This window comes from Balaenoptera ricei, chromosome 12 (assembly GCF_028023285.1).
Source record: "Balaenoptera ricei isolate mBalRic1 chromosome 12, mBalRic1.hap2, whole genome shotgun sequence".
In the NCBI taxonomy this organism is placed as follows: Eukaryota; Metazoa; Chordata; class Mammalia; order Artiodactyla; family Balaenopteridae; genus Balaenoptera; species Balaenoptera ricei.
The window spans coordinates 93,627,610-93,652,192 of record NC_082650.1 but is presented as its reverse complement, the minus strand read 5'-3'; the positions used below and the strand labels follow the sequence as shown (position 1 = coordinate 93,652,192).

At 37.3% G+C, this 24,583-nt stretch overlaps 1 protein-coding gene across 1 annotated transcript in view; it reads right to left on the bottom strand.

Annotated features, from left to right (window-relative positions):
* The window catches only part of EYS (eyes shut homolog), a 1,726,005-nt gene that overhangs the window by 141,370 nt on the left and 1,560,052 nt on the right, over positions 1–24,583 (bottom strand). The window lies entirely within an intron of this gene.

Genomic DNA, 24,583 nt, shown 5'->3' with positions numbered 1-24,583 from the left:
GTGCTGGTGGCATCTGCCTATCCAGAGGCTGAGAATAAATAACTAATATGTAGCAACAAAAATATTAGAGACTGGGGGAGACAGATAGATTATTGATGATATTATTTGGGTATTAGATCCAACAATTACACAACAGTTATATAAGCTAGGTATATTAACCCCCTTTTAGTTTTTAAGCCAATTTGAGTTGCAGTTTTGTCACTTGCAGTAAAATGAAGTCCATTTAATATTGATGTTCTTTCCTTCCATTTTTTCCCCCTTTCTCCTTGTTACCTCGGTCCACCACGTACCTTGCCATATATGGATCTAGGTTTTTATCTTTCCTGCTTTCATCTTATCTTCTAAACATGACTGTTAACTCTTAAGGGTAGGTGCCAGGACCACCCTGAAAATTAGGAAGCTAACATATTTTGTCTTCATGACAGCCTCCTCCCAATCTAGTTGTAGATTTTCTAATTAAGAGAAAAGTAATTCCAACACTATGGAATTGTTCTCTTGTCCTTCTCATCTTTCTGGTCTCTTGATAGCTTCCTTACATCTTTTAATCCCCTTAGTCCAAAATAAATTTGCTCACAGGAAAGTATCATATTCTTTCATACTAATGAATACCCGACTTGGAAATCTGGTGAGGTTTCCCTTTCCAAAAATGTCTATACTTTACATTATTTATCAACGTTAATGGGGTGAAGCACTATGGAGAAGGTATGTATCAGGTAGCTGGTAAATCTGGCTTTGGTAGGGTGAGGCTTTGAGACCTTCAGATTTTGCCAACACATAAGGTGATCCTGTAAGTGATCAGTAATTTACTCATTTTATAACTTTCATGGCAACTTGCTTAGCAGTTTACAAATAGTAGAAAATCTCATAGGTTTCTAGAGTTGGGAAAAAAATTAAAATTCAATGTCACCACCCTAGACAAACTCTTCTGTTTTGGGGCAACAAAACAAAGTCTTGAGGACTCTTGAGCCAATATTGTGCCTTCTTGCCTGAAAATAGTGGTGAAAGAATAGCCAGACCACCTGACAGGTACAGAGATGCCTTCTGGTGTGACTTAAAGGTTAATTAGGAGCTTAATGTTGTTTGGGGCTATGGATAAATCTAATGTAACTTTGCCCCCACCCATCTAACTTGGAGTTAAAAGCTCAGCATTAAGCATATGTTTTCTAGGACAAAGTGTAGGAGTATAACACTCTTGAAAGCTGCATTCTAGATCAAATTTATCTTTCTATAGTAAAGGAGAACACCACATATATGAAAGTCAAACAAATCTAAATATTGATTGATTTAATATAATCAATCATATAGACTTAACCTAAGATGCTTTTATGTTAAACCAAGGAAAACACTAATTTTAATCATGTTCCATTGATAAATCAAGCCTCATTTCCTTTTTGTTTTCATCAGCTGTTGGGAGAATTTGCTTGTATAAATTCATGGGAAGATGACAATTGTGTGCATTGTACATCAGTAGACAGCTAGAGCAGAGAGTGAACTAAAAATTCTCTAGAAAACACTTTATGAAAGGGGAAAATGCCTTCTCTGGCTAACCAAGGGCAAGGGTCCAAAGCCCTCTGACCCATCTTGGTATTTCATTAGTACGTTATTAGAAAGAGTCAGCTTTAACGAATTGAGATTTTGCCAGATGATGGTACCTGTATACACTTCACTTCAAATTGTACCTTCAAATCCCAAAAGATTTCCTGGAGAGCCAGCTACTTCACCAATAGTTTTAATAAAATAGATCTTTGCTACCAGCTGTGTCACACCAGAATCTAAAGGTTACTCCTATTTAGATCTTGCCAAAGATCTCATTACTAAATCCCAACTTCTTCAGAAGCTAGCAAGTCAGCTCTTTTTGCTGTCATGTAACTCACTTCAATACCTCTCTACACCCTGAAGCAAATGGCAGTGTTGACCAGGAAAGTGAGTGCCCTGAGGTTGAAGGACCCTATGTAACAGTTGATTTTTGGATAATGATTAAAACAATGTCACCCTCCCTCACCCAGTTTACTTCAGATGTTGTAACATTGCTGTGAATTTATTGGGCACTGTTTAATTAGTTATGGGAGAATTATCCACATGGAATATGCAAACCATCTAGAAAACTGTTTTGCAAATCTTCCTCTAAGGAGGTCAGGACACTCTTCTGAATGGAAAGTAGCTTTGGGAGAGAACTTAGATGTTGGGGAAGCTTTTACCTGTACTCCAGAATACCGTATTTATTGCCAACTGCTGTCAACCAGTATCTTCTGTCACTGACAGAGCCATGTGTCATGGGATAAATAAGCGTTGCTTCTGCTCTTGTTGGGGAGACAACATAAGTGCATGAACTAGTCTCTGTAAGGCATAGCATGTGTATGTGACAAGAGAATTTAGGCAGTAGCAAGGATTTTAAGGTCTTAGTTCTGTAATGCATGGATTCAGATGTCGGTGGCTTTTAAAAGCTGGCCTGAACTACATAATGTTACCAGTGAATCTCCCGTGGAGATCTTAAAATGTACATTCCTGAGCTCCCCTTGCTCTCTGAGATTCTGATTTAGGAGATCTGGGGTGACGTCAAGATTCTGCAGTTAAAAAATGTTATCAGGTGATCCTCTTGCATAGCCTATTTGAGCTTAAACCAGCTCTCCTGAGACTAATTTTCTCTCCAGAGTAAAAGCTTGATGGGCACTAGTTACTATTGTGTTCTTAGCAAGATGCCAGGACATTATAATTTTCTTTCTTTTTTGGGGCAACATTTTGACTTTTGACTAACATACATCTGAAAACATGATATTTACCCATCAAAGTACAAAGATTAGAGGATTTTTATTTTACTAGTGCCATATAGGGTCTATTGCACGTATATTTTACACTTGACAACAACATGAAGCAGAAAAAAATCACTCATTTTAAACCTTAAAAAAAACCCACCCATCTAAGTGTATGCAAACATCTGTATATTTTGCACTATAACTGCTACAATGTATTTGATTACAAGTCACAATACAGTCAGCATATCAAATGATTGTCATTAAGTCTCTATGGTTATTAAAAATTATCTTTAGAAAATTTAGCTGACTAACAAAATCAAAGACGCTGGCTTGAAAAGGATGCTCCCTATTTACATAGCACAGCCAGATGCCTGCAAACCTTCTAGAACTAAAAGGACTCCTCATGTATTAACTTAAAAAATAAGTAACTCTTTCTGCACTCTCTGTATCTCACAGATCATTAGTGGATTTCAAAGCTGACCACCCACAGTGTCAAGAGAGGGAGATTCTCAGCAGGAAAGTGTGCAGGAATGAATCCTTATGAATAATGTCTCTAGACACTTCTAAAAAATAAAATGACTGTTGGCAAAAAGAGCCCATCTCTCTTCATAGGCTCTTCTATTTATAACACACGGCACGGGCTTAGGGAAGAATGCAAAAGAGATCCTGAGTAGCTGTGGCTCAAGAGGGACTGCCATTCTGCCTTCATGAATTTCCCAAACTACAACCACAGAGCAATCCCCCCACCCCCAGAATTCCTTCACATTTTTGAACTCCTTTCAAAGAAGTTTTCAGCTGTGTGTGGGGACTTGCTGTCCCAGCACCACACATAGTTGTTTTGTCTGTCTCTAAGACAAATCTACCTAAAAGGATGCTATTTCTTGCAACAAGGCATGCCATCATACTGGACATTTTTCATTTTTAACTTTTACTTTTTAAAAGTAGCCAAACCTGAAAATAATAGAAAAAAATCAAAACGAAAATTATCTTAAGGTGGTCTGGAAAGTGAACTAGGAGAAACATCGTCTGTATAATCTACCCAAGAACAGAGAGGCCGGAGAAAATGTCCTTCTGTTTCAGGAGCTTTTTACTTTATATGGAAAGGATTTACTAAAGGCAGAAATAAAGAAGATGGAAAATGATAAGAGCAATAATAAAAGTCACAGACTCACACGTGAAGAAAATATAAAACATACATAAAACAGGAATAATTCACAAAAGATATAAAATATTTTTGTTTCTTCCTCTTCTAGGAGCTACCTATTCTATCTCATGGGTATTTTGTGAAGAAAATTTGAATTTATGTTATAGTCTCTCTCTTTTTCTCCCTCTTTCCCTCCTTCTCTCTCTTAAAACTATGGTGCATTTTACAAAAGGTCTTCATTGATAAAGAAAAATGATCAGAAATTCCTTCCCAGCAAGAGACATCTTTTCCATTTCTTTTGCTTTGGACCCACTTGTCCTTATGAAATGGAGTTAAAGCCTTGCTTCCAAGGCAGGAGCCTCAGAAAATATCAAACCCCAAACAGAGAGCTAACATAGTAAAAGTTGCCATAAGCTAAATAAATTAAATGAGATATGCGTGAAAATGTGCCTAGCACAGTATGTGACACTGATTAGCTATTCATTATATTTTAGGGAAAAGAGGGGGCATAGGTGAAACATACAATTAATTGAGCCTGAATCAGTTAATGATGGCATAAGAGCTATAGAATGGAATCTGATACAAAGAGAAGTGGTCTCATTTGATGCACCAATTTGACTCCTAGGCAAAAAGCCAATAAAAATGAAAGCATATGTCCACACAAAAACTCATAAAGAATGTTCATCGCATACTCATGATAACCAAAAGACAAAAACAACCCAAATGTCCATCAACTGACAGAAAACAATTTATATGAAATTTGCACAATAGGGGAATCTATAGAAACAATAGATTAGCAATTGTCTAGGACTGGGTTGGAGGTGGAGGGATTAGGAGGTAATAGCTGAACAGTACAGGTTTTCTTTGTGGGGTGATTTTCATGTTCTGAAATTGATTGTGGTGATAGTTATACAACTCTGAACATACTAAATATTATTGAATTGTCCACTTTAAATGGGCAAATTATATGTGAATTATATCTTAATAAAGCTGTTACCAAATATAAAAAAAAAGTATGCAAAGAAGTAGGGAAAAAAACAATAAAGAGAAATGGGCTGGGAAAGAAGGATATTGACGGGTGAGAAAATAAAATTGTGCATTAGAATGCATCATTTCATACATCCCCCAATTAAAAAAAGTATCTTAGGGTCTTGAGATTAGACTTTGTGTCCAAGAAATGATTTCAGACTAGTTTTCTTACTCTGTGTTCATTGCAAAATTAGTCAGTTTCCAGTCCTGTGCACCATAAGGGCATTTTGGGCAGGATTTAATATAATGTTATCAGTAAATGGGATGCTTATGAAGCTCTGGAGTTCTCAGATAATTTCCTGTAAAGATAATGTGCCTATGTGGAGGCTATTTAAGGCTAAGAGAGTTGGTATAAGCTTTTAAAATGCTATTTTAACTCCTACTAAAAAGAAACAAAAAATTCTCTTAAAATGTTTAAGCCAACAAATTGTTGTTTCACGTGCTCCCCTGACCTCAGTCATGTTCACACACATACAGTTTCTACTCAGCTATTTGAATAGTGAGTTCAACTGTTGTCGAAAGGTGGAAACATGGCCTGCAATGTTGATGGTTGTTCTTTTCTAATGTTAAAGACTATTTACAAAATTGCTGTGGGGGAGAAGTTATTCCTCACAAACATAAGGAATAGTAAATAACAACTCTAAAAGACACACATTTATGAACACTGAAACATTTTTATGAACATTGCTACATTGTTGAATCTGCAACAAGAAATGTAATTTTTTTTTTTTTTTTTTTTTTTTTTTGCAATTTGTCACTTATTTCAGGTCCTCTTTTTTCTCAAATCTTTATATTCTAATTTTGGGTTGGGGAAAAAAGCAAGACATTTAGAGGAGTTCTTGCTTTTTATACTCTTATACTTATGCAGGCTTGCTCTTATACTACAGTTTGCATCTCTGCCACTGGAACAAGAAGGTGAAGTCTGGAACTGTCCCAGATCTCCTTATGCAGAGTCAGTGTCCTGAACGATACAGACCAGATATTACTGACTGGCAAGATGTTTAGTGTCTATCCCTTGAACCACATGGTATATTTAGCTTATAATTCTGAAGGTCATATACAAAGTTGGGCACACAGTTATGAGGAACAATATCGAGTTTGCCACTCAGTACTGACTCTGTACAAGAGGTCGTTTCCTCAGTCCCAAGCCCAGCTCAAGTCTTTGCCTTGTGCAGCTCCCTCGCTGTAGCATAGCCTGCACATTTACGTTAGTCCAGATCACGTTCTCTGTTCATCTGACTCCTTTCCTCCTTCCACAAAACGGTTGTTCAGATCTTTCCCAGTCTGTAAGCCCTGTGACCCATACTCACATGAGATGACTTTGTTTCTGACTCAATAGTTAAAATTTCAGTCATCAACATCAGTGCTTGACTTTCCACATCATCTTCTGCACTTACTTCTCCACCCTTCTCTCCTTTTACCCAGTTGAAGGATTTTGGGCAGGGAAGTAATCATATTATGTTTTAGAATTTTTATTCTAGGGCTGTTACTGTCCCAAACGCGAAAGCCCATCTACTGACACCGGGTTGCGTGAAGGAAAGTGCAGCATTTGTTGCAGGGCACCCAGCCTGGCGCCAAGCAAGGAGAATGGGCAGGTCATGCTCAAAAGACCCAAACTCCCTGATGGCTTTCAGGGGAGGGTTTTTAAAGGCCAGGTGAGGGAGAGGATTACGGGGTGTGTGATCCATTCACATACATCCTTCTGATTGGTTGGTGGTGAGGGAACAGGATGATGTGTCAGGAATCTCAATCATCAGCCTTCTGGTTCCAACCAGTCTGGGGTCTACATGCTGGTGGTCAGCAGGCAGTTAACTTTTTCCACCTGGTGGAGGTTTTAGTATCTGCAAAACAGCTCAAGGACATGGCTCAGGATATTATCTATAGTCCTTGAGGAGGAACTAAAGGTTCTGGATTTTGTTTTATGATGAAACTATTATTAATTTGTCTTGTTTGAAAATTTTCCTTTGTTTCTGCATTTTCTCAATTCTCTGATTAAATTTGCTCTTTGGAACTCGGGGAAGGCCTAGGAGGCTAAAGCTTTTCTACAAACAAGAGGTGGGGGACATGGAGGTCTGTCCCTGGGAAGGCCTGCAATCCTGCTAGGTTTCAGGGCTACAGTGTGGAAAATGTACTGGGGGGACACTGAGGGAAGGGGGTGTTTCTTTCCTAGTTCTGATGTGCTTTCTTCTTCTTACTGCTGCTGGGGGCACCCAGCGGGGCTCACTCCCAGCAAGTTTCAGCAGTGCTTCCAAGTATGGTTTTCCAGTGAGTTCTGCTGGCCCTTTGGCGTTGTGGGCAGCACCCTAGTGGCTCAGCAGCAGCCCTGTGGGTGGCTTCTCGGGGAGGTCCTCACATCCCAGAGGATGAGTCAGCAGTGCCCCTGCCTGGTTTCCTGGGAGCCTCTTTAGCACCCAGTGGGTAGCTTCCTCTCCCATTTCAGGCCTGTGGCACCTTCGTGAACTTTTCTACATCCAGTGGCCACACTCTCTGTAAGGTGGTCTAAATACCCACCAGTGTGTGTTTGTGTGTGTGTGTGTGTATGTGTGTGCTCCAAATTTGTTCCTTCCCTGAGTATTCTTCCTCAGACCTGGAAGAAGGGAGTGCTCCCTACATCCACTATACATAAACTCTTTAATGTATTGTTTACCTTTTAGGAGTTAATACTCTGTTATTTGTTAATAATTCTTCATATTCAACTTTCCTAAGTTACTATGTGGCTTCTGTCTCCTGCCAGACCTCGAGTTATACACAGATTAGCCAGTTGTCTAGGTTATTAAAGAAATCCAAGCAGAAGTGTAGATAAACCTAATGGAAGTGGGCATGGAGAGAAATGGTTTGATACATGCTTAGAGGAAAAATATTTAGCTAACCTGATGATTGTTTTCTGGTTTGGGCAATGGCATAGATTTTGATGCCATTCTTGGAATTGAAGTATACAGATTTGGAATATAGAGGGAATATATAATGAGCTCATTTTTACATGTATATTATTTGAAGCATCCATGGATATCCTAGTGAATATGTGATGTAGTGTCAAAATAAACTGTATGAATGTAAAAATAATTTGATTTTGATTAAAATTAAGAGAACCTATGGATTACAATGCTAGTTGGTGTTGAGGGAGAGGCAGCTGAAGGAAAATAAACTTTGACTCAAACAGCTAAAGAATTTAAAGTGCTGGATCAGCTACTTACCATGTCAGTGAAATGAGAAAGGTTATGTTAAAGTATTTGTACATTTTACTTTTGTTATCACTGCATGAAAAGATACCTGTGTGTGTGGGAACACAGTATGGGAAAGTTCTTTTTAAGCTTAAATGAACGCATACTTCTTCTTGGATAGATAGAGTTAGCATACATGAAACAGCTGTTGTTCCCAAGGGCAATTTTGTGAGCTTATTGGGGATAGTTGTGAAGGTGAAAGCTATGCCTGTAGGAGAGAGCTGACCAGATAGAAAGCATTGCACCTCCTTTTCACACAACTGTTCTACAGACAATGGTGATGATAATGATAATTCATTATCAAATGAACCATCTGGGAGAAGTTCTAAGGGGACAGCAGGACTAAACAGAGACTGGCCCTAGCAAAGTTGGGGCACAGTTGTCTTTTGTTTGGGGTCATATTTCCCCTTAGCTTATTGTTATACTGAATGTACTGATTAAATATAAAGGGTTCCCACCTTAAACTAAGTCTGAAGTAGAAAGGCTGTGGTTTTATTTTAACTGCAGTACTATCTGGAAACTCATTCTATTAGGGTTCAAATTTACATATATTTAGGGCATGATTATAGAGTATTATTTTGTATTAAGTTGATAAAACTGAGATACAAAGGTCAGAGAACTGAAAACAGCTTTCCTGAAGAAAGAACTACTGATAATAAATCACTGCTTTGCTACCTTTGATATAAGTGTGCTTCTTTTCCTTTTTCTTTTTTCCTTTAATCCTGAAAGGGATAATTTGAGTTTTAAATACAAGAGATTGAAAGTGGCTTCAGGCTTTTTCAATTAAAAGTTTAAGTTTTCAAGTCCTTTGTCCTGGAAAAGACTAAATCTCTTCTTGGAACTGGTTGACACGACGTTAAAATGGACTATTTCTTTGAAAACCCTGTACAATGGCCAGCCTTCATCAAAAGGTGCTGCAGCTAGAGGCGAGCTTCTCAGTTCAGTGACCTTACGGACGGTAAAGGGTAGTTTTAAAAGGTATTGATGCCTAGTTAACACTTTTTTTTGGACACTCTATTAGATCTAACGATTTTCTTTTACATTAAATGGATAAAAAAATAGAACAGTCAACTTTCCTGCTGTTTCAATAGTTTCAATTAGTTTCTCCCCCTCAATTATTCCATCAGATTGGCTCCATAAGATTTTGCTATTTGAGGGATCATTTTAAGCCCCTTTCCCAGGAGTTTATTATTTTTAAAACTCCAATGATTCACCATAAAATGCATCTCCATCTGCAGGAAGCAATTCCTAAATTGCTTCACTCGACAAATCCAAAACCGCTAGGCTCACTAAAGCACAGAAATAGAACTGGTTTGGAAAGGGATTACCTATTGGGTTCAGAAAACCTTCTTCTGAGACAGGTTATGGCATGGAGCAGATCTCTGAAAGCTAGAGGCTACTTTTCTTTTTATTTTTTTAGTACAATTTATTTGAAGTTTTGTTTCATTTGTTTGAAATATTTCCTGGTAAAAAAGTTAGATTTCCCGGTGACTAACATATATGAGTTATTTAGTTGGTGCAAATTCTCCAATCAGTTCAAACTGAATGACATTTTTCTATGCAACTTAAAATAGATTTGAATAGACATATATTTTAATACCTTTTTCTCAGAATGTATAAATCTTGAATTCAATTCCGAATTCATTTCTTTTAAAGTTAATTCCTCCCTCTGCCCCTCCATGGCACATATATGCAAAGTATTAGTCTTCAGCACGAAGTTATTTCTATTACTCATATAATAGAGTTATATTTTTGGCATAGGTTTTATTTACAGGAAAGTGTAAAATGGGTTAGAAAATCTTCATTTATCTTAGTTGTTTTAAGTCTAATTGAAGTAAAATAGAAGCCAAAAAAGCAGGTCAAAGGACAAAGACTTGTTTGCTAGTTTAATCACATGTAGGAAGCTATTGTTCTCCTTGGGACTTAGAGAGGTTGATTATTCTACAGGATTTTAAAAGACAAGGCACAATTTATCTTAATCCTATGTCAGCATGTTCCTGAAACTGATTAGCCTTTCACACTAGAAAGAAGAGACACATTAGAACTTTTAATCGAAAAATCCTGCAGCTACTTTCAACCTCTGATATCTAAAATCGAGTTATCTTTTTATTTAAAAAAGGTGAAAATAACTAGCTAATCTGTAAATTGTTCAGGAGTCATTTGTTCTCAAAAAGTATTGTTAGTGACTATCCCAATTCCTTCATGAAACCTCTAGGTATGAAGGTGTATTGTAATATATAAAACAGGACTATTTAAGGGATGCTTTGTTTTTTTTACAAAAGGTGTCACTCAAGTCTCCAATAAATAGCTTCATACAAATATTTTTCAGAGATATCCCATCTGCCAAAAACAAGACTGTCACATTGTGTTTGGTTTTGCACTGAAGTTCCTTGAAGAGAGTCCATAAGCCTCCTTGAAGGGCAAAAGGACAGGCCTTTTACCCAGTCTGCCACACCTCAGCCAGAGCTAGTTTGCTTTCATTTTGAATCATTCATTTATTCACTCACTCAACAAATATGACCTCTCTATGCCAGACACTGCTAGGCACTGCGGTGAATAAAATAGATCTTGCCCCATTTTGTATTGAATATACAATCTGAATGGGGAGACAGGAATTAAGAAATTAATTGTAAAATTACAAATTATATTAAGTGCTAAGAAAGATGATCACAGATGCTTCAGGAGAGGACAGCAGTAGGCTTTTTTAAGATGAGTGATCAGAAGGGAATTTTCAATAAAATTAATAATTAAATGGAAATATAAAAAATAAGGAATTGGCCTAGGTGAAGAGTGGGGTGTGTTTCAAACAATGAACAACATATATGAAGGCCAAGATATGAGCAACAGCCTGACATATCCCAGGACTCAAAAGCAGCCATTTTGCCTAGAGTTCAGAATAGGGGAGGGGGTTTGAAGAACCAAGCAGAGGCTAGATCCTACAAGGATGTCTCTGATTTTATATCAAAATATACCCAACATTTAACTTAAACATAATTAGTGTGATGTTTTTCCCCCTCAGTTGAGCAAGGTGATACTCTGTAAAAAATTCCTGCTACACATCATAACATAGTATTCATCTTTCTTTCTTCAATGGATTCCTTCAGCTAGTAATCAGTCACCACCTTCCCCAGCTTTTAAAGCAATGGCTTCCTGTTATATGTGGAACAAAATTCAACCTTCTTTGTTTTTTTTTTTTTTAACCAGAGCCCACAGGGCTGGACATGATCTGGCCCCTCTTCCCTCTGATTCATTGTCCTCCTACTTTAGCCACGCTGGACGTGCCATGTCAAGTCCCCTCGGCTCCATTGACTGGAGCAGCTACCCTGGCAGCTCCCCGGGAGCCCAGGCTCACTGCACTCCGCCAATTTCTCACCACAAGAGTGCCAATCATTTTTGCCTTGGGCTCAGAAGTTCACACAGGCTCCTTCATCCCCTGGGCAAACACAGCCTGAAAGAGCAGCATTAACGTCCCTGAGACAATCTTCAACCAGTGGCAGTTGGAAGGAGTGGAAAAATGCTTCTTCCTTTCACCCTTTAGTTGCCCACTTCTTGGAGAGCTTCTGTGGTGGGCTTCTCAGGAGGCTCCAGCAGAATTGAGCCCCTGTCACCTAGAGCAGCGATGCAATAACTTCCCCTTCCCTTGACCTTGCCCTGCTCTGTCACCTGGCCCCCAGTCCTTCGCTGGCTCCTTGTCATCACTTCTGATAAGTTGCTTGTACCTAAGCCTGTGATACAACCTCTGTTCTGGGGGGAACCCAAACTGTGGTCCGGACTTTGCAAACATTCTGTGTCTGCTCTCTATTTAGGCTCTTCGTGCTCTGCCTGGAACTCTCTTCCTCCTTTGTATAGCTTTACGTGGGCCTTCTCATCATCAAATTTCAGCTGGAATGTTATCCTCTGAGAGGAGTCTTTAATCTAATGTTGCCCCCACACTGCTCATTTCTGTTCATTGCATTACTCTTAATATGTTTATTACAGCTGATCACTTTTGAAATATTCCTATTTATTTTCTTATTAATTTAGTTGATTATTTACTGTCTACTGCCTAGAATGTAAGCTCCAGGAGAGCAGAATCCTTACTACACTAAGAAGTTGTGTTCTCAGAGCTTAGAACAATGGCTGACATGTAATGATTACCCAATGAATGTGTGTTGAGGAATTTAAAAATAAAATTCTATGCATTTTCAAGGGGAAATAAAATATAGAATGTAATATTTTTCTTTTAAGAACACATACCTGAAACAATCTCCTAAGTATTTCTGTTGCTTAGGAGAGATATGTAAAACTTGTATCAAGTAAATGAAAAGATCTGAGTTGAGCTGGGTTGTGAATACTTGTGTGTATACATATGTGAAAATTCATTGAGGGCACACTTGAGATGCATGTGCTTTACTGTATACAACTTATCTTTAAATATAGATTTTAAAATGTTTTGACCTGGTTTGGTTCTTGGTGAACAAAAATATAAACCACTTCTGCATTATTAAGAATATAAAGGCTACTTTCATGTCAATTTATTTTCAGATAGTCCATCAAATTCTGATTTTTGAAATCTTAGTAATCAAAGAATACTTCGGGTACATTTCTACATTTAAATGATCAAATTCACTTTATTAACATAGCAAAAGATCAATCTATACCACATAAATTCCCGGAGAGAAGGAGTCTTTCTGCCATGAGGACATTTTTTAAAAAATAGGACTTTTGATAGAGGAGAATGCATATTAATTTAAATTACTTTGTCAGCTGTTATGAAAATGATATATCTTAAAGTCCTTAGCATCGGTCCTATGAGGAAATGCTCTATTGGTTATGTGGACCACTTCTATTTTTACTAAATTTGTATTTGTCTGTTCTTTCTATGTGTGTCTCATGCTAAATTGCATGGCTAAATTAACACCAATTTAAGCATAGTGTCAAAATGGAAATCTAATATCCTCCAATATCTTAATCAAAAATCATATGTTTTATAAACGGCAATTAAGTTTTTTGTGGTACAGTGGTGATGCGCATATACCATGAGGCACTGAAAGCCTCAGCGTAATTCAGTATTGCTAGGGTCGACCTCAATTGCTGGCTGAGTAGGCTGATTCTTTTGTGGTGTGGGTTGAGAGGTTGGATGTTCTCCAATCCAAAATTATCTGCCCATTTTCCTATAGATGCTCCATGAAAATCTACGCTCAGTGCTTCATTCTTTTTGGGTGGAGAACTAAACATTCTTCTCATACTTTAAGGACTACTTCAATACCACTTTCTCAGTGATATCTATGACCAGAAGTCATTCTTATTTCATTGATACATTGATGCCATTCACTTATCCATTCAGACATTCAAGAAATATTTATGAAGTCTTGACATATGTCAGGCACAGAGTAGCCTTGAGAATAGAAAGACACATAAGACATGACTATATCTTAGTTTAGATTAGCAGTTTTTAAAATTAGTTTTGCTATGGGAGCTTGTCAAAAATAAAGATCCATAGACTCCACCATGAAGCCTTTGGAAGCAGAACTTGTGGGTGTGGGGACTGGGCATGTGTATTAACAAGTTACTAGATGATTATGATACACATCACTGGTGACGTGGTTTCCACATTTTCACAATATTTATACTGTACAAACCTAACCCACTTTGGGAGTAAAAAGAGAGTATTTTGAATGAGTCTCTCCAACTTTTTAAAAATGGAAGCATTGGTTATGGTTGTACACCTTGGGTGGAATATTCTTCTTCCAATGTGAATGGTCTATAGTTATATCAAATATTTGTCCATCAATAAATGATGACTGACAGTCTTTTCAAAGTGAGTTGTCTTCAAACAAAACACCTTTTATATGGCATGGCTTCAAGGCCTAGAAAGAAACTTAAAAGTTGGCATCCTAGATTCCTAGTTTCTAGGTAAAAAAGGAAAAGATGCTCCATGTTTCTTGTCATGCCTTGATTTAAAAGACTAAATAATCTTTACATTTTTTATTGACTAAAAGAAAACAGCTCTTTATCTACTGGCATGGGTCATACAAGGATCATCTTATGCCTGTTTGATTTCAAACTGCATTGAATTTTCTTTTGAGTACATTTTACAGGATTAAAACTTGACATATTTTAAGTTTGTATTTTAAGATATCTTGTCTACAAAACAAGACCTATTCTCCAGTTTGTATGTTAGATAATATGAAATCAAGTCACAATTGGAAATGCCATAGTCTGTATAGACAAAGCAAAAAGAGAAAAAATACATATATATGGTTGCACTGAAAAAAAATGGTATTACTTTAGACTAATGTGTTAAATATTTAGAAGATTCCAGAAATAAGTACTGTCATGGAAACTGCAACATAGTACATTTTGAAAATGATAAACTCCTTAGGAATTTGGTAATAAGGTGATAAGAAGATGATGAGGTGTTAAAGAAGTTAGTTTCTGCTATGATTTTTTTAAGTCCATTATCTTTATTGATGACTTATAACACTTCAATCTATATACTGACCTTTTATTCTGACTGCTACCTTAACTGTGCCTGTCACACATTTTTGGGAGATGAGTATAAATAATGAAAGGTTGAAATTGCCCTCAAAATGTTGTAAAATTGAGGGTTGACATTTTTCAAAAGTGCAAGAGTGAGAGTTTCAAAATGTTGAATATTACCATGGAAGGAAAGTGTGCTTGGGAAAATTAAATCTGAGTGCAGAAAGTGAGGCAACTTTTATATTTGGCACAAAAGGTTGTTTTCTTACTTTTGGTAATGGAATATAATTAAGCACTTAATTGTTTTATTTTCCTTCAAATTCAGATATTGGGGGGCAGGTAGGTCAGGACACTGGCTCATTTATTGAAATAAAATACAAACAGTTGACCCAGCAACAAATTGATGAACCAAGGGCCTATGAGTGAGACAGCAACTGCAGGTATAAGAACAAATTAGATATTAACATAAGCTTGAAATATGTAAATGCACTACCTTGTTCTAAGGAAATGTTAATACATTTTTATTTATGCTGATTCTTGGGTATAACAAGAATATATCCAGACTATTATGCAGTCCAAACTGAGAGGACCTTAACTAACTAAAAGGAAAATAAAAACTATTTTTGTTGGGTTTTGAAAAAAGAACAGGGGTGTTGAGCATAAATATTTGAAGATATATCCTATTTAAAATTTAGATAACATCTTTTCCCACAATGTCAGTGATTTCATTTTGCTTCAGTTGTTAATCAAATCAATTAAAATTGTACCAAGCTATTATAATATGAATTGTATTATCATATTCATTATTGAACGATATAAGAGAAAATGGAGGCATAATCATTGAATCAGTAGTTTGGATTTTGGAGACTTAGAAATTCATTTAATATGTGTTTTATCTTAGAGATGAAGGAACTGAGAACTATGAAGTCTTCACAGCTTGTTAGCATCAGAGTTGGAACCAGAAACGAAAGCCCCTATGAATAAAAGCAATAACTTTAGGACATAGTTGGTTAACCTGTCCTAATCATTCTATGAATCTCCATACTGTCTGAATGACCTTAACAATAATGTTGGGATTTATCTATTCTGATTTTAATCCTATTCTGCTCTCGGTCTCCCTGGCATCTTTCAGTAAGATGCACCTACCAACCAACCTGTCACCTACAAGGTAAAATCTAGTCTGTCTGCTTGCCCTACGCACTTCTCAACCTCCAACTCTGCTACCCTGAACCAGACCCTTAATTTACCATCAGTGACAGATTCAACCTGGGCAGTTCCTTGGGCCCACCCCCACCCCTGTGCCTTTTAAAAAAAATTAATTTTTTTTTTTATACAGCAGGTTCTTATTAGTTATCTATTTTGTACATATTAGTGAATATATGTCAATCCCAATCTCCCAGTTCATCCCACCACTTGCCTCCTCGCACCCACCTCTGCATCTTTTCTACTGAGCTCTTCCCTCTGCTTAGTTTTCCCTTCCCCTAAACCCTCCTCTTCTTGACATGAGTAATTCTGATTTAGGCTTCAAGGATGAGATCAGCTTTTCCCCCCAGAAGAAGCTGTTCCATAAGCTTGACAGGCCTTCTGTTTGGAAAGGCTGTCTCTTCAATGCGGTCTTTCAGCTCCCACGGGGCTGCACAAAAATGGGCCCTGTGCCTGGAACACCTCCTTTCCTAGAGGTAAAGAGCTCACACAGCCTGTGCCGGGGGCATCACCTCCTGGGAAAATGTTTTTCTCTGTTTCATGCTTAATGACTGCTCTTTTGTTCTGTTGAAGTGTGTGTCAAGGACCCTTAGGCATGTATTTCAGATTCTGTGGGGAGGAGTTGGGTCCTGCTGCAGAGGCACAGGAGAGGTTTGTAAGCCAGTTGACCTGCATCAGCTGCCGGGGGCGGGGGAGAGGGACTTGGTCCATGAGAGGAGGATGTGCACCATGGGAACTGATTTTGTTCTGTCTCTTCTACGGAGAAGAGTAAGGAAAGAGCAAGTAAAGCCCTATTCCATCCAACACAAGGACTGTTGTGTTGTCCTTGGCAACTCCAATACAAGATGCCATGGGTAGAAGTGTGTGGAGGCCTCCGTGGGATTGGTAGCTGGTGTACCATGTTCTGCTCCCCTGGGACTGGTACTCGGTGTAAGGCGTTCTGCTCTAAACTTCCATGAACTTGGGGTAATCGTTTCTCTCTATTACCTCAAAGCATTTGGTACATATTTCTATGTTAGTATTCACCACATTACTGGGATGTGTGTCCGTTGGTCCAACTTCACTGTAAAATACTTGACAGATCATGTACACTGGATTAGAACAGCTGCCTTCCCTAATCTGTTAAACTGTTTTCATAATTTTCATAACTCTAACCATTTCCTACTTGATTATGAACCCTAAGTTTATATGTCTATTCTGGATCTTTCTTGTGAGTGCCAAGGTTTTATTACAACTGTACCTTCTAAGCAGTTCTTCTGTCATTATATGTATCACAGTGCGTTGAATCGTTTGTCTATAGGTCAGGCCTCTCAATATCAAATACTGCATCTTAAATCATTTTGTATACATAATTCTTATGTACTAAGTAATTATTAAGTGCTAAAACTGTTTGCTTAGTTATTTTTCTCATATTTTATTTTTTAAAGCAATTTTAGGTTCAGTGCAAATCGAGGGGGCAGTGCAAAGAATTCCCATATACCCCCTGCCCCTACACTTGCACAGCCTCCCCTGTGATCAACATCCCACACCAGAGTGGGACATTTGTTATAATTAATAAACCTTCACTGACACATAATGATTACCTACAGTCCATAGTTTACATTAGTGTTCACTCTTGGTGTTATACACTTTATGGGTTTTGACAAATGTATAGTAACATATATTTACCATTACTGTATTATACAGAATAGTTTCACTGCCCTAAGAATCCTCTGTGTTCCACCTCTTCATCTCTCTTCCTGAATTCCTGTTATTAGAATGTCATATGGTTGGAATCTTACAGTATGTAGCCCTCTCAAATTGCTTCTTTTACGTAGTAATACACATTTGTTTCCTCCAAGTCTTTTCATGGCTTGATAACACATTTCTTTTTAGCGGTGAATAATATTTAATTGTTTGGATGGACCAGTTTATTTATCCATTCATCTGCTGAAGGTCATTTTGATTTGACAATTATGAATAAATCTGCTATTGCTTGGTTATTTTTCATAATGTAAACAAAGTGTCTTTGCAGATATAATTAAGTATCTTGAGATAAGGAGATTATATCTTGGATTATCTGGGTGGGCCCAAAATGTCATTACAATTATCCTTATAAAAGAGAAGCAGAGAGAGAGAACTGCCTCAGACAGGAGAGGAGAAGGCCATGTAACCATGGCGGTAGAGACTGGGGTGATGCACACAGCCGAGGAACGTCGGCAGCTGGAAGACTCCAGACACAGATTCTCTTCTACAGCTTCCAGAGGGAGTGTGGCTAGGAGCTGTCCTTGATTCCAGCCCAGTGGTCCTGATTTTGGGCTTCTAGCTTCCAGAACTGTGAGAAAATAAATTTCTGTTGTTTTATGTCACTAAGTTCATCGTGATTTGTTGCAGCATTCAGAGGAAATGAATATAAGGTCTTACCGTGTTTCTGCACTCGGTCATATGGTGCAGGTAAAAAGATAAATAGGGCACTGGCCTTGACCGTGAAAAGTGGGAGCGGGGTCTGTAGGATAGGCAGGCTGTGACGTGAAGGACTATGTGGCAAGCAAGGTGTTTTCATTTCCCAGAGACAATAAGAATCCAGTAGACTGTTAAAGTAGGGGAGTGGCACCATCACCTTTGTCCTTGAGGGAGATGGAGAACCTGGAATTAAGGACACTAACTAATGAGATTGTTACTCTGATAAGAGTTTGAACTGTACCGAAGAGGAGAGGTTTGAATTTAAGAGATTTTTCTGAAGTGGAATTGGAGCTATTTGGTAATTACATCATTTTTGAGACATGTTGCCGTCTGGGCTCAATATTAGGGACAATTCCCTAGTAATGGTCTCTGCTTAGAAGTTTGGGCTTTCCCTACTTAAATCATATAAATTCTTCTGAAAAATGATTTATTATTTTGAAATTATATTTTATCAGAGATAATATTCTTTTAAAAATGTGCCTCTAAACAATTGTTTCTCACATTCTTGATAGTTTTTATAAAAGTGTGAATGAATCAACCCAGAAATTTATACCACACACTACTTCCAGCAAGTAAAGACTACTAATTAATGTAATGATTTAATTTTAGGTGATCTCAAATATCACTTGAATGATGAATCAAATTATTGTGAATGGACGTAAGTATCTTTTCAAGTATTAAGTCCCAGAGAAAAATATAAGATCAAATAAATAACATTCTAAGTATACATTGATGGAATAATTTTGCTAATAATAAAATAGGTTAGTCAGATTAGGAAGCAATGAGTTTTTAATACATCATTCTGAAGAATAAATTCAATTCTTACATAAATGAAGTGAAAAAACATGGAGTCACTGCCAGGTTGCTCTGTACTAGTAATAATTACTTTGTAAAAAGTTAATGAACCTCAAGTAAAAGCAGTTATGACCTGCTTAAGGGTTAAGCTGAAAACAGCTAAAATTAAAAAAAAGAAAGTGCAAATGATTACATTTATTGACTGACACTGACAGAGAATAGACAATTCTGGAATGATTAATTGATAATTAAATTTCAAACAGGCATCTTTAACCTCTAAACATGAAGATAATTTAAGGTCCCTACAAGACTCTTTCTGTCCAGTAATATATTTCCCTTCCCCCGCCTTCTAAAGATCAGCAAAATCAGTGGCTAGTTTTATTTCTAAGTATCTTCATGATCTGTGTTGAGTTAGTGGAGAAGATATCTACACACAGCTCAGGGGTAGGGGGGCAGCACCCCGAATGTCACTCTCCTCTCCAACATCCCCCATCAGTACTTTACAATGTGGTCCTGCCTCTTTTGCTCTTCCTCTCACTACTTCAAAATCACATGCTTCAGCTGGTCAGCAACATGCAGTTCCCCTCCCCCACTCCCGCTCCAATACCCCGTGCTTTTGACTATACCCAGAGTACCCGCTCCCTTCTTCAAATGGTAGCTAATTCCTATTCATGCTTGAGGACCCGTTCATGTTCTCTCTTCTGGGAAGCATACCTGATCTCTCCAGGTGAGATTCTTTCACCATAGTATTGACTACAGTGCAGTCACATTGTGGGTTTACTCATTACTCCCCCTTGCTCAGCTGTAAGGCTCTTTGTGATGCAGAGCCTGACTCGTATGCTCTATACCCAGTACTTAGAGTGTCTGCTCCAGAGCAGGTACTCAACAAATGCCTGCTGAATAAATACATGGATTTATAAGGGGTAGAGACTATTTGGTGACAGAAGACTAGATAGGTAGACTTCTTGTTAACTTTGGCTGAAATACACATTTTATAGTCTGGAGTCATGAGAACGACTCAATTTGTTTATCTATTTTTGGTTGATATTAGCCTTTCTTTCTCCTTACTGCAATAGTCAGAAAATAGTCAGATGTAGCTATGTAGCTCTATACCCTTCTATGGAATCATACTTGTTTAGATTTTTCTCACCTGCTACTTCCTTCTAGAATGGCTATTTTAAAAAGTCATAATGGTTTTATGACACTGAACAGTCTTCAGAAGTCATCCATGTTTCTTTGTTCTTTTTATTTATTTTTTCTTAGCACAGAATAACAACATTAATCAATGTATCAGTCTCCTCTAGATGTAAACATTTACCATACTAAAATATACACAGTTTTTGGTGGTGTCCTGCTGTAACATGCCATTGCTTTGTAATTAGCTTATTATTTGTCCAAAAATAAGTATAATGGGAGATGTGTCATGAGAAATCAAATTACACTTAATCTGTCTTAATAGCAAACAAGAAAATTCCACTTTTGTATAACATAAAACTTCCTCAAATGTTCAGGTCTCAGACAGACCTAAAGGTTGGGGCTGTGTACATGTACAGCAGTGACCAGAGAGGTCCCAAGTCGCCCACCTGTCCCTGGCTGATACAACATGCACATAGATGCAGAGGTTATGTGAGAGAACGTGGTAGAAATTTAAAAGCAGGGAAAAAGTTGAAAATGATCTAAAGGTTTAACATTTTCTCCAGCTCACACACAGATCTATCAGCAGAAAATGGAAACCTTAGTAACTTGAGGTGTTGGAGAACAACCTTTGTACAATCTTTTACTGGATGCTAAGCTATGCAAATGTAATCTCTAGGAAAGCAAGCTTAAAAATAAAAACAAGGAAAATAATAATTGAACAGAGATATCAGTGGCTGTACATTTTCATAAATTTAGTCTAGGCAGGTCTACTAAGCAAACATAAAAAAAACCAAAACAACAACCCTCAGGGAGAAAATAGTCAGAATCCAGGGTTGCTACAATGTATTATCTAAAAAGGCCAATATTTAAAAAAAATTATGAGACATGCAAAGAAATAAGAAAGTATGACACGTGTTTAGGGAAAAAAATTAGTGAATAGAAGCTATCTCTGAATGTCTTCAGATGCTGGATTTAGCATAGAAAGAGCTAAAAGCAGCTTTTATAATTATGTTCAAAGATCTAAAGGTAATTGTATCAAAGAATTAAGGGAAAGTATGATGATAATCATTCAGTGTATAGAAAATCCAATAAAGAGATAGAAACTATTTTAAAAATAGAGAGCCAAATGGAAGTTCTGTAATCGAAAAGTACAATGACTGAAATGAAAAATTTACTAGAAGGGTTCAACAGAAAACTTGAGATGCTGAAAGGAAGAATCAATGAGCTTGAAGATAGATTAATAGAAATTATCCAAATAGAGAAAAAAACAACACAGTCTCAGAGACATGTAGAGCAATATAACTCATACAGACATATGTGTACAAAATGAGTCCTACTAGGGGAACAAATAAAGGGGCAAAAATATTTGAAAAATTGGCAAAAAACTTCCCAAACTTTATGAAAAACATCAATTTAAAAATCCAAGAAGCTCAATGAATCTCAAGTAGAATAAACACAAAATTATCCATACTTAGACACACCATAGTCAAACTTATGAAGGTGAAAGACAAAGATAAAAAAATTCATCAGATACAGCCTAACAAGAATATGATAGTTAGCTGACTTATTATCAGATACAATGGAGGCCAGAAGACACTGGAATAAGATATTCACATTGCTGAAAAAGCAGTCAACCAAGAATTCTACCCAAAGAAATTTAATTGGTACACTGAGAAATATTTATTTCCCATAAAAGATGTCAGTAAAGGAGAAATAGAGGAATAGTTCATCTACCGAAAGAGGAGGGTGAGAGTACATGGATAAAGAGTGTGTTGCTTGGAGAGGTTTGGTGGTACAAATATATGTGAGTTCTTTTCTAATTGCTTCTGTCAGGGTAATCTGCTAAGCATTAAGCAGGGGAAGAGCTGCTAGATATTTGAGGAGGAAAGAGGAAAGTGAAATGTCACCTAGGAAAAGAAAAGAGTGAATAGAGTTGCGGAATGTGGTAGGATTTTGGAGTTGCACTAAGGAATTGGAAGTTAGTGATCATGTTTTTAAAGTTTAACCAGTCATAATGGTCCTATATTTTGCCTGATCTCAATTATACCCCTCTTTCTTTTTTGTTTTACAGTTTTTTCTTTTTCTTTTTTTAATTGGAGTATAATTGCTTTACAATGTTGTGTTAGTTTCTGCTGTAGAACCAAGTGAATCAGGTATGTGTATACATATATCCCCTCCCTCTTGAGCTTCCCTCCCACTCTCCCTATACCACCCCTCTAGGTCGTCACAGAGCACTGAGCTGAACACCCTGTGCTATTCAGCAGCTTCTCACTAGCCATCCATTTTACACATGGTGGTGTATATATGTCAATGCTACTCTCTCAATTTGTCTCACCCTCCCTTTCCCCCCGTGTCCACAAGTCTGTTCTCTACATCTGTATACCAACTTTCTAATCTGGGTCAGCATCCAAGTTACCCACTGAAGTTTCAGAGAAAAAGCTATTTTCTCTTGATTTTAGTGAGAACATTTGAAAATAATATGTTCTCTTCTAAATTTCTGGGGCTCATTTGAAGTCTGCTTTCATTTTTAAAAAGCTGTATTTGCTACCTACAGGTGAAAAATAAATGCTGCATTCACCAGTGTTATCACTATGCTGCCAACCTTTAATTTGTTATAAATGTTGGAGAATATTTTGAGTAAGAGAGATTCTTTATAAACAAAGTTATATCCAATTTTTCCTGTTATGAAGCAGAATTACTTTACCTAGCTATAAAATACCATGCAGCTTTTAGTAATTTATTTGGCATTTTGTTGACTATTTTTAGTCTACTGTACTGAGGTGCCATACACAAATCACTGCACCCACTATGCAAATGTTACCTGCAAAATAAGCTGCTGCTTTTATAATAAGGTAGCCTATCAGCACTCTGTTTGATTTTCTTACACTTTGCTGCTTATCTCTGCCCATAACTATGTCCATTCTCAGAGAGGTTAGTATAATCTTCCTGTTTATTGAAACCAGACAGTCTCTAAATACATATATTTTGGATATAAATGATGGCTTTATTTAGTCTTCTGTTGTAAAATTTTATCTTACTGAATTCGTTTGTAAAGCTTTTAGATCTAATGTTATACTTAAACATTATTTAATTTCATCACATTTCACTTACACCTAGTTTCAAAAATCTCCTGACTTGCTTGGATAACAGAGGCGTGATAATAAAATCAGCCCTTGTCTCTCTGGCTCATGAATTCTCAACAGGGCAACATTATTTCTAATGGGTGAAAATTGTTTCTCAGGGGTGGCAAAAAACTTACTCTCTCTATGTATAAAGCATAGGTACACATACATTACATAAAATATATACAGTATATCCACGGTATTAAAATTTCATAGATGTGGCAATTAGGAAAAAGATGTCTGAAAAAGCACTTGGGGGCAATAGTGAAAATGTGGCCTGAGAAACACTGGTCCAGCTCTTTAGAGTTTCATAGTGTGTTGACACTCATTACACCATCTGGAGGAAGGCCAATGTTGTGTAGTGTGTACGTGGCAGACGCCTGCCTGGACGCTGTGTCCTCTCCTCACATCTGTTCTCTCCTGACTGTGACATGTTCACGTGGGCTGGGGCTCGGTGAGCTCTTGCAAGGAAGAAATATCTTCCTTGTTACCTGTCCTTTCAGGACTGACTCATAAATTAACAGAATGTCTGTCCCCAAATGTAACAAATTTATTCACAATTTCCCTCTTTCTGTCTAGACATATACCTCTCCCTTGTCTTAAGACTTTAGACTTACCTGGGCCATGGACAAATAAAAGTGTAGAATCAGTGTTGGGAGGATTGTTTCTCATCCCTGTGATCCAAACCACTCTGGATCTAGAGGGTCAAGGATTCCTAAAGCTTTGAGGTACCCAATTTCTGTCTGCTTTTCATCTTTCTCACCCTCAAGATCTATTAAGTCAGCCTCTGATTTTTGTAATATGGGTTCTAAGAACCCATAGATACTGGTCTTTCTCTGTATTCATCTTTATCAAGCTCCAAATATCTCTAAGAATCTCTTCCTAAAGTAACTTGGATATATTAGTGTTAAAAACATTCATTTCTTAAACTACTATTTTCAATCTAAATGGCAGGTAGCATCAGTGCTGACCTCACTCCTCAACTAAAGGCAGAAAAGGGAGCAGGAAAAGATATTTCTTGGAATGAAAGAAAATTTCTATTGTATATAATTTGCTAGAAAACAAGAGACAGTTCCAGAGGACTAGGGGGATCGTTGAAGACCATTTTTTGGGGAAAGGAAGAGATTATAAGATGTAAACATCTTATTATTGACTGTACTTATAGTGGGAAATGTGAGGTGGGACATAGGGGAAATGAGGCTGAAAGGCTTCGTGTGGTAAGGTCATGAAGAGGATGCATAGAGGGAAATGAGAAATATGGGCTTCATCTGTGGG